Here is a 9,395-nt window from a genome sequence, read left to right on the forward strand (position 1 = left end):
ATGGACTGCAATTAGGAAGATAAGATTCCAAGAAATATCATGAAATTGTTACAATGAGATGGAATGGATGCTGGTCAATCAAAAACAAATGATGTTCAGGATACAATCAGATATTGAAAGAACTTGATCTCTGCTTATGAATTTGAATTTGTTTCTTCACTGGTAATAAAATTGTTTTAAAAATAACCATGAGGGATGTTTTTCCTGTCCTCAGGAAGCCTATAATCCATTTGAATGGAATAGTTGTTATGTCCAATAGGGTGCTTTGTTTGATACCAGAGTTTCAATACAAGAAAACTCAGCTGAGTCTGAGAGTCCCACTATTTTGGGGAAATGAAGCAGGACCACTAGGTTACTACTGGTAAAGAGTTCTGCATCACTTTATGAGTCAGTGGTAAATTAGTAAATTCAGTGGAAAACTTTCCTTGTGTTCCTTTAAGTTATTTGCCAAGTTGAAATGGGTCATTCCTATGAGTACTGGTGAACCAGACTCATTTCTGTTGCTGGGGAAGAGAGAAATGGATTTGCTTTCCATCTGCTGCACTTTCCCTTCCAGATCTGGAAGAAGAGGTCCCAGGTGCCAAAAATGGTCAAGTGTAGCTTACTCATCACCTTTCCTATTTTGAACATTAAGTCCTTTTGGGGGTGAAGTATGGGCTGCTTCCATTCATAAATCCTTGATGGAATTGAGCACAAGATATGGTGAAATTGGCAATTGTCTTCTCAGTCTGATTGCAGAAACATGTTTAAAAAGGCAGATAAGAGCTAAGACATATAAATTGACAAGCAGGGCAACTTCAACAAGACCAGCCACACCAAAAGACAGGATATAATGTGGCAGATTAATAAATATTCTCTAAATTAGTTTTTGCCCTGGGTACTCGAGAATTATTCTACAGGGTTTACTCTGAATACTATTTTCTGATCTTAAAGGGCTAGTCTGGGTACAGCAGCTCTCATTTTCCTGTTTATTTGCTCAAGAACATCCAGCTCAAAGGCCAGATCCAATCAAGACCTAAGGGTCTGTTTATCAGTTTACACTACATCTTGGAGCAGAAGGGTCAGTAGAGCCAGGTTTGTCAAAATTGGCCCTACTTTCTTTTGTAATCAAGTCTTCATCTTCTGTAACGGTTCATCTCTGAGAGTCATCTTAAAAGCAAGTAAAGGCCTCAGACTTGTTGGATGACACTCTTGAAAGATTTAGAGAAGATTTGAGGTGTGGAGATAGTAGGCAAACTCCCGGGTTTAAGTTTGGGGCTTTTTACTTTCTTAATTACCAATTCTTAAGCACAGAATACATTTGACTCTTGCGCAGATGCTCACCCTCATATTAAACCCTTAATTTTGACTGAGTAAAACAGAATCAGAGGAAATGACTAGCAGTGTAGATAAATGTAGTTTTCCATAAGGTACAGGAAAGGCACAGGGAGAAAAAAAAAGACAACTTGACAATCTGAAGACAGCAGAAAAAGTGAGCTTATAGATATAAAAATTGTATATATAAGCAGAATATTCATCCAGATTTTAATGTGCTGAGGAGTCTACAGCAATAGGACTAAATCTTGTCTGATGATTTGTAGAATGAATCACATAATCATGATTAGTCTAAAGGGTAAGAAACAAGGATATATATATATATATATATATATATATATATATATATATATATATTAAAAAAACATGTCCAGCATTGAATCTGTACATTTGTTAAAGGGGCTGGAGATGGCCCACCCTTAAATTGTGCAGTAAAGAATGAGATTTTTCTTAGGACACAAATTGAAGTCTCTTCATTTGATATGACTTGGGAATTCAAGAATTGAATCTTTCTTACAGAAATATGTTGTCCTAATGCCTAAAAGTATCTCATACAAAGGAATAAAGTCAACCACTCTTAATTGGTATTAAAAAGCAGTATTGAGACAGATGTGATTTAAGATATCCACAAGGACAAAAGTTTTAAGTATTAAAATCCTTTGCTGCTATATTTTTATTTTTTTTCCGTATCAGTCTGACAAAAAAGTAGACAATATATATCACTTGATATGCCCAGAAAGTTGGCTACCATGGTCTGATCAAAGGGCCTATGTTTAACTATTGCTAGCATATACAGTTAGTGGTACCAGGCACAAAAGGTTCACATTACAAGAACATTTCTCACTGGCTAGAAGATAAATTTGCCAAATGGCTACATTTAAAATCACATTAGAAGGGATGTACAAAGTTTGTCTTGAAGATCAGCTGTTACATGTAGTTAGAGACTAGTATTCATACTAATTTTGTAGAACAAGCACATAAGCCAGTGACAGAGAAAATTAAAATTAAAAAGAAAACTTTTTAAAAGGCTCACTTGTCCTGGAAAAAAAAAACAGTTAACTGAATATAAACTAAGGAGCAGTGTTAACTACCACTTATTGAGTCATATAGTGATTTGTAATTTGAAAAGATGAATGATAACCAGGTACTGAGCCCCGTTGGGAAATGCTGCCAGTATTTGGATTCTACTTTCATAGTTAATTATCCCTTGCATATGAAGTAGAGTACCATGGTAAATGATAAGAGGTAAAATGCACGAGTTGATTGAAGATGGTCTCAATGAGGATTCAGTTTCAGTATCAACCTGTCGGTTTTTCTTGTATCCAAGGAAGGTGTAAGATATCATTCATGTACTTCAGTACCAGTAGTACATCTAATGATTATGAAGGTTAGAAGTGGAGTTTGTCAGTGTAGGATGCATATTAGTTGCTCTATGGGTCTATTCAATTCCAGGAGTGATTTTAAGTTAATGGGAAGGAGGGTTATTAATAAAGGTTCATCTGACACTACACTATTTTCAGCCCACATGACCATTCTGGGAGGCAAAGGCATTTCTTGCACTTTGTCATTTCTTGCATTCCTAAGTCTGCAGTAAATATTCATAAGAATGTTCAGCATCAACTGAATATGGACCATATTGAGAGAAAGTACACAGAAGATTAGAATGCCACTCAGCTCAAACATGTCATCTGGGGAAGTAGTTTTCAAACATTGCTCTGAAGAATTCTACATGTTGCAAGGAAGTCTCTTTTGATGTCACCATTGTGGTAAAGGATGTTGGTTATGGCAGGTTGAAGACCCCCAATTCTGCTTCACTACTTCATTTAGAGCAGCTTCACTTTTACTCTGGGCTTCCATATTTCCATTCAAAGACTTCATGGCCACAAGTCTTTGGAAAACCAATGATCTAAGAATAAGCTTTTCACAAAATGCATATAGGTGCTATCTTGATGTATCAAGATGCCTTTTCTTAAGTCTCATTGTAGTCTTGTGAGATGCCATTAGGTAGAGGGATTCCTGGGTAGAATTTCTTATGTTTTTTGAAGAGTTCTGGTTCATGAATAATCCCAAAGAAGATGCTATAAGGAATTGACTGTGCCTTTTTTTGATCCCAATGGGTCAGAGTATCTACTTTCTCATTCAGTTGGCTACTACAGATTTGATGTAGAAAAAGAACAGGGTCCAGTGACCTTGATGGGATTTTCTCAAGGTAGTTAGTTCATGAACTTCAATCGTCTGAGACCAGGGGTTGGGGAGCATGGTTGACAATTACAAATCCCCTGGTTCAACTTTATTGTGTCTTGCTGAAGGCTTTAACTAATGAAATGAAATATACACTCATGGAAAAAAATTGGGCCTTTGTGATAAAATACCTTCAGCCCTTAGCTTCAGGACTCTTGACTACACTAAAAAGGGCTGTGCTGACTCTGGGTACAACAGGAAAGGAGTGGAGGTAAAGGCCACATCATGATAGATAAATGCCTCTTGGGTCACAGTGTCCACTGGAATGATGCCTTCTTCAGTAGTAAATGGCAGGAATCACCATGAGCAAAAATTGAGGTACCAGGTCTGTAGGCTGATGTTCGAGCAGAAGGAAGGTGGTCAGAAGGTCAAGGTGAACACTCAGCAATCAATAGGCACAGGATGTAATCCATGTTGGATGGAGTGTTATCAGTTTACACTGAAGTTCTGAAGAGAAACTCAGGTCTTCTAATTCCCAGTAACAGTGCTGGTGGCAGTTCTTGCTGAGTTGTTGCCTCTTTTCTCATAGCAAAGTCAACAATCCCCAAATTAAAAACAGAACAAAACAAAACAAACCAAAAATCTACCTCCAGAATTACTGCCACAAGCTGCTCTACTTATCTGCTCAGAGCAGTCCCCATAGGGCCCATGAAGCTCTGTAGTACCTTTGGAAGACATCATCTCCTGCTTCCATTTCCCCACACCCCTTAGTGAGCCAAAAGGCTGAGTCTGCAAGCCAGGGGAAGCTGGCACTGCAGATGGGCAAGCAAAGAGCAGTGCTCTAATCAGAAGACAGAAACCCAGGGCTTTTGGTACCCGTAGCATGGAGTGAGCCCAGAAAGCCCATGGCTATGGCAGGGACAGTTGATTAAGTGACAGCTGCCTCACCACACATCAGCTGCTTAGCTGGGTCCAGCAGAAGATTGCTCAGCCAGCACATCTAGGAGGCGAAAGTCTTCATTAGTGTTTGCCTCTGGGGACATTTCTTTTCTCTCCAGCTTCTCTTGAAAACTTTGGGTTTGGTGTGAGAAGCACAAACCCCTGATCTGCCTGTGCTGATTTCAGCTCACGTGGCCCAATGCTGTGTAGACTTTCATTCACCTCTGCACTCTGTGGGAACACCATCCTCTAAGGGGACATTTAATGATGATCACAGTAGAAAACCCAGTGTTTTGTTTTGACTGCAGTGTCTGTCAATAAATATCCAGAATAAAAATAATGAGCATTTTATTTAGGATCCCAGGACCAGCCATGAGTGTGAAGATGTGCTGAGTGCTTCCTTCAGGCTCTCTAATGACAATCTTCCACCTCCACAGAAAGTAGGAAGCAGAATGACCCCGCCCCCACCCCCTTGTGAACACTGAAGCTCCTTGCTGTGTGATGTTGGGCAGGTCAGGGAACTTTCTGAGCTTTGGTTTTATAACCATTGAAAGGAGCACTTAGTACAAACCAGTGGTGAACCATGATTCAGGAGCTAATATCTTTTGGAATTCTCCATTTCCCCTTTCTTCTTTAGGGCTATTTCAAATCGAAAAGAAACAAAAAGACTAGTCAAGTGAAGCCCATGTCACACAGCCCAGATCCTGCAACCATGAACCCAAAGGCAGTTTTCTTTCAACACTTTCTACTCTCTGACCACCTTCTGCTCGATTTTGTCAAGCAAATTACAGACATTGTATGGCTTTGTTTTTAAATACTTAAGTAGGCCTCGGAAATTTTCTAAATATTGTCAAAAAAACAATTAACTGCTAATATGTACCTGTACTCACAACATGCAGTTTCTCTGAATGCATCTCAAGAGCCTCCCCCCCTTTCTCAGCTCCTCCTTGGGCCACTTACTCCCATTGGGCACACCAGGGAACCTCTGTTTCCCCACAGCCTGGCCCCTGGAGCACTCTGCTAGGCTTTGGATCTGACAAACCTAATCAGCAAGGGAAGCACCTTGAGTGGAGTTTCAGCTGAAGTGCTACAGTGAGGAAACACCCAGCAGCCATTTACTTTTTGGTAAGGTTCTTGTGCATAAAATAACTCTTGCCCATTTTCCCACATGGACTATGGTGTCTTTCTTTTCTTCTTTTAGAAATTCTTTTTGCTGAGATAAACCCTCTTCTCTGATGAAAGTTGTGTCTTTCTTAGTTTGCATTACTTATTCTCTTAGTTTCTGAGGTAATTTTAATTATCCTCAAATTGTATGTAGTTGGTTTTGTCAGAATTTTTGCATTATTGCATGTAGATGTTGAGTTGAATGGAGGATATTTTACCTTTTCCTAAGTTGTAAATATTATATTGAGTTTTGTTCAAATACCTGAATCACCACCTATCCAATTCTCATTTCCCATTTATGTTGTCTTTTTAAATTCTTTGACCTCTGCCACCACTACAAACCAAATGCCAGAGCAAAGAAGAATGGACAGACCACAAGGATTGCCCATTAAGGAAGCTCCCATTTCTGCCCTTGGAACAGCCCCAAAACAGGAGAAAGAAGGGTGACAGGTGTGGGGACTTTGATCTTGGGTGACCAGGACACCCAGCAGTGGATTGTCACTGATGAGGAGGTGAGGAGGGTGCACATATAAGGGAGATGCCCAGTTATTAAAGGCCAGAAGGACAAGAGAGACAAGGCCATCTGTGTTCTGCATGTCACATGCCTGTGTAAACAGAGAAGATGAGGTTCTCAGCCATTGCTGAGGCCCAGTCACAGTGCTGAAGCCAGGGTTTTGTCCTGGGCTGCACCTGCTCCAGTGCCCAAAACCGATGATGCTGCAGCAGTGCTGAGTGGGGCTGTCTTCTCTGTGGCTCTGCCAACCACTGTGATGGCCAGGGGGATAGGTGCTTCAGGTGCAGGTGTCTCTGAGAGCACTAATTCCCTCCCTGCTGTTGCTCTTTGTAGGACCCTGGGCAGCAGGTGGGTAGCTGCCCTTGCTTTTGTTTTCCAGGTGGCAAGCCCAGCAGGTGACCACTGTTCAGTAAAATTAGCCTGGTGGACCAGCATCCAGGGGCACTGTTGGTCCTTCTTGGACTCAGGAGGACATAGCCCCTCCCCCTTTTCCCTTTGGTGCAGGATGCTGTGGGGTAAGAATGGGGGTATTCATCTGCTCCTTCTGCATCATTTATGAAGTGCTTTAGCTGGTCTGAGGGCTGGGAGTTTGCAAGTCTGTAAATTTAAGAATCCCAGAGGCTCCTCTGTGTGACACTAGGGCCTCTTGGTATAAAAGCTCTTGTAAAAGCCACCAGCACCCTCAGCTTTATGCCCAGCAATGGGGGAAGAGGAGAAGCTCTGGGGCTTGAGCAGGAATGGGGGTTCTAACAGACTCAGAGGCCAGGGCTGGGTCCAACATGCACAGATCTCCCCCAGCAGTGCCATTAGACAGTCACCTTAGCAGGATGCCACAAGCTGGAAAAAGAAGAGGCCCAGTGCACATTATCATGAACCATCTTGGAAAGTTTGGGGACAAGTTCTTAACTAATTATTACTCCACTTGAATAACAAGCACTTGCTATGTATCCTCAAGCTGCTCTGTCATAAGGACATGGCTCTTCCTGCAGGATGCCTGGTGGTAATGGGGCCCATGAGGGGAGGAAGCAGCAAGAATGTTATTTTTATCTCCTGTTATTGGAGGGGACACTGTAACTGGAACACTGGGGTGGCTTTCAACAATTTGGATAAAGAATGACTGGGTCACCTTCAGCTCTTCTCTTCCATAATGACTCACTGCTAGAACACAGAGTGGCTGACGCCTGGTCTGTTTAACCTCCCCAAGGACTTGCCCTAAGTCTGTCATAGCAGGGTGCTTTAATGTCACTTCACCCTCACCAGGCAGGGAAATCAAGATGGTGGTGTCAGGAGGTGCTGGGCTCAGGACAGGGGTAGGGGAGCCCTGTGCACATGTCCCCACATGCCCAGCATCATTTTGGATCTGCAGAAGGACATATTTTTCTGACCTAGAAAACTGTTACTTGCATTCACAGCTGGCTGTGGGGCCTAGGGCTTCTGGTCCACTGGTCAGCTGGTCAGTCCACCAGGATCAGCAAGTTTTCTCCATGAGCTTGTGAAGTTGGTGGCTAAGAGCTGTGGCAGCTGCCATGGGGATAGAAGGGGTCAGCTCATTCCTGCACTCTTTAATAAAATTGCACGTGCCCACCTCATTGGTCATATTCATCAGGCTTGCTTAATTGAAGCTGCCCACCCCACATATCCAATCCAGAGCTCAAAACTGTGAGGATGGCCTCTGAAGCCTGGATCTCTTTCTGTGAGTCTGGGTCTTGGGTTGTGCACAATGCTCCCAGGGATGCTCCGGGCAGGAAACACCATGTGGAAGTTGTGCTGGGAAGGCAGGGCTGTGGCACAGGGAACTCATGCTTCAGAATATTGCTCTGTGATTTCTAAGCTTAGGGATTTGGAGACAAACATGTCTGATGATCTTGAATATTTTTCATAGTTACCACAGGTCTTGCAATGTCACATTAAGGTGTCAATGTGGGTAAAACCCCAAATGCTACCTTGTATTAGTGCCAAGTAACAGAATATTCAATTAAGACTTGAAATAAGAGGTGTTAATATCAGATATTCCAGTTTTAGGGCTGTCTCAGGAGTTCTTCTGTGTAGGCAATGGTGGCCTCAGGAGGTGCCAGCCTCAGGGCAGGGGAAGGGGAACCTTGTGCACATGTCCCCACGTGCCCGACATCATCTTAGGTCTGCAGAAGGACAGATTTTTCTGACCTAGAAAACTATTACTTGCATCCACAGCTGGCCCTTACTTAGTGCAGCTTCCTCCTTAGCATATTGGTTGGTTCTTAGTCTGGGCCCCTCAAGATCACATGATGGTTGCTAGAGCTCCTAGCATCATATGATCACCCATGCTCATTTGAAGGCCAGAAGAATAAACTCAGGTTTGTATGTTTTTGTGTGATTTAGTTAGTTACGCATTTATTTTCTTGGATAACATAAAATTCAGAAATAAGAATTTCAGTATGATGCAGCTGGACAATACCTTTGTCCTTCTATTGTGTCATGATTGGCCTGTGACTCTTATTGCCTTGCTTTATTTTAGAGAAGAGAAGGAATGAGGCAGAGGGCAAAGGTGAAAAAAAGATGCCAAATGATTCTGTTTCTATTACCCTGCTTAGACACAATGCCCAGTGGCCTCTGTCTACTTCTCATTCTCAGGGACATTAGAACATGTCTATCCTTAACTGCAAGGAAGGCTGGGAGGCATTTGTGCCACTCCATCTTGAGCAAAACTCAGGTGTTTTTATTGGGGAAGATGGGAAGAGCAGCTACTTTGACAGTGACCACCTGCATCTGCCAGTATCCCTAACACATAGATGAGGGCACTGAGCTGGGGGAACTTTAGCTATTTTTCCAAAGCCACATGGGGGGCTGGATCTGATTTTATTTGGCCTTTATGATGGACTCCTCCCAACTAATAGGCAGAGTTTCAGGGCTGATGACACTGCAGACACTAAGAAGATTCACAAAAAAGTTGGTTACAGGAGACTCCCCTGTAAAAGCCAAGTAAGCAGTTCCAGGTGGTTAGAACAAGGCAAGGCATGGCAGAGCCCTCCGAGGTAGAGGAGGGCCTGGGGACAAGTTCCCCAGCAACACAAGTCTGCAGGCTTGGGTTTCCCCCTGTGGAGGGTGAGCCAACTGGCTTTTCATGGATTTTCCAGAGAGGGTCAAAGGGGACACAAAGATAAAGTCTAAGGCCTCTGCAGTCAACACAAAAGTGCAGTCGAGTCACCATCATGAGTCAGTGGAACTCACTTCTGAGTCCCTGTGAAGAAGCTTGGCACAGGGGAAAGGAAAAGCATCCTCTACCTCTGTTCTTGGTGGGCCTTGC

The sequence above is a fragment of the Callospermophilus lateralis genome, chromosome 8 (assembly GCF_048772815.1).
Source record: "Callospermophilus lateralis isolate mCalLat2 chromosome 8, mCalLat2.hap1, whole genome shotgun sequence".
Classification (NCBI taxonomy): domain Eukaryota; kingdom Metazoa; phylum Chordata; class Mammalia; order Rodentia; family Sciuridae; genus Callospermophilus; species Callospermophilus lateralis.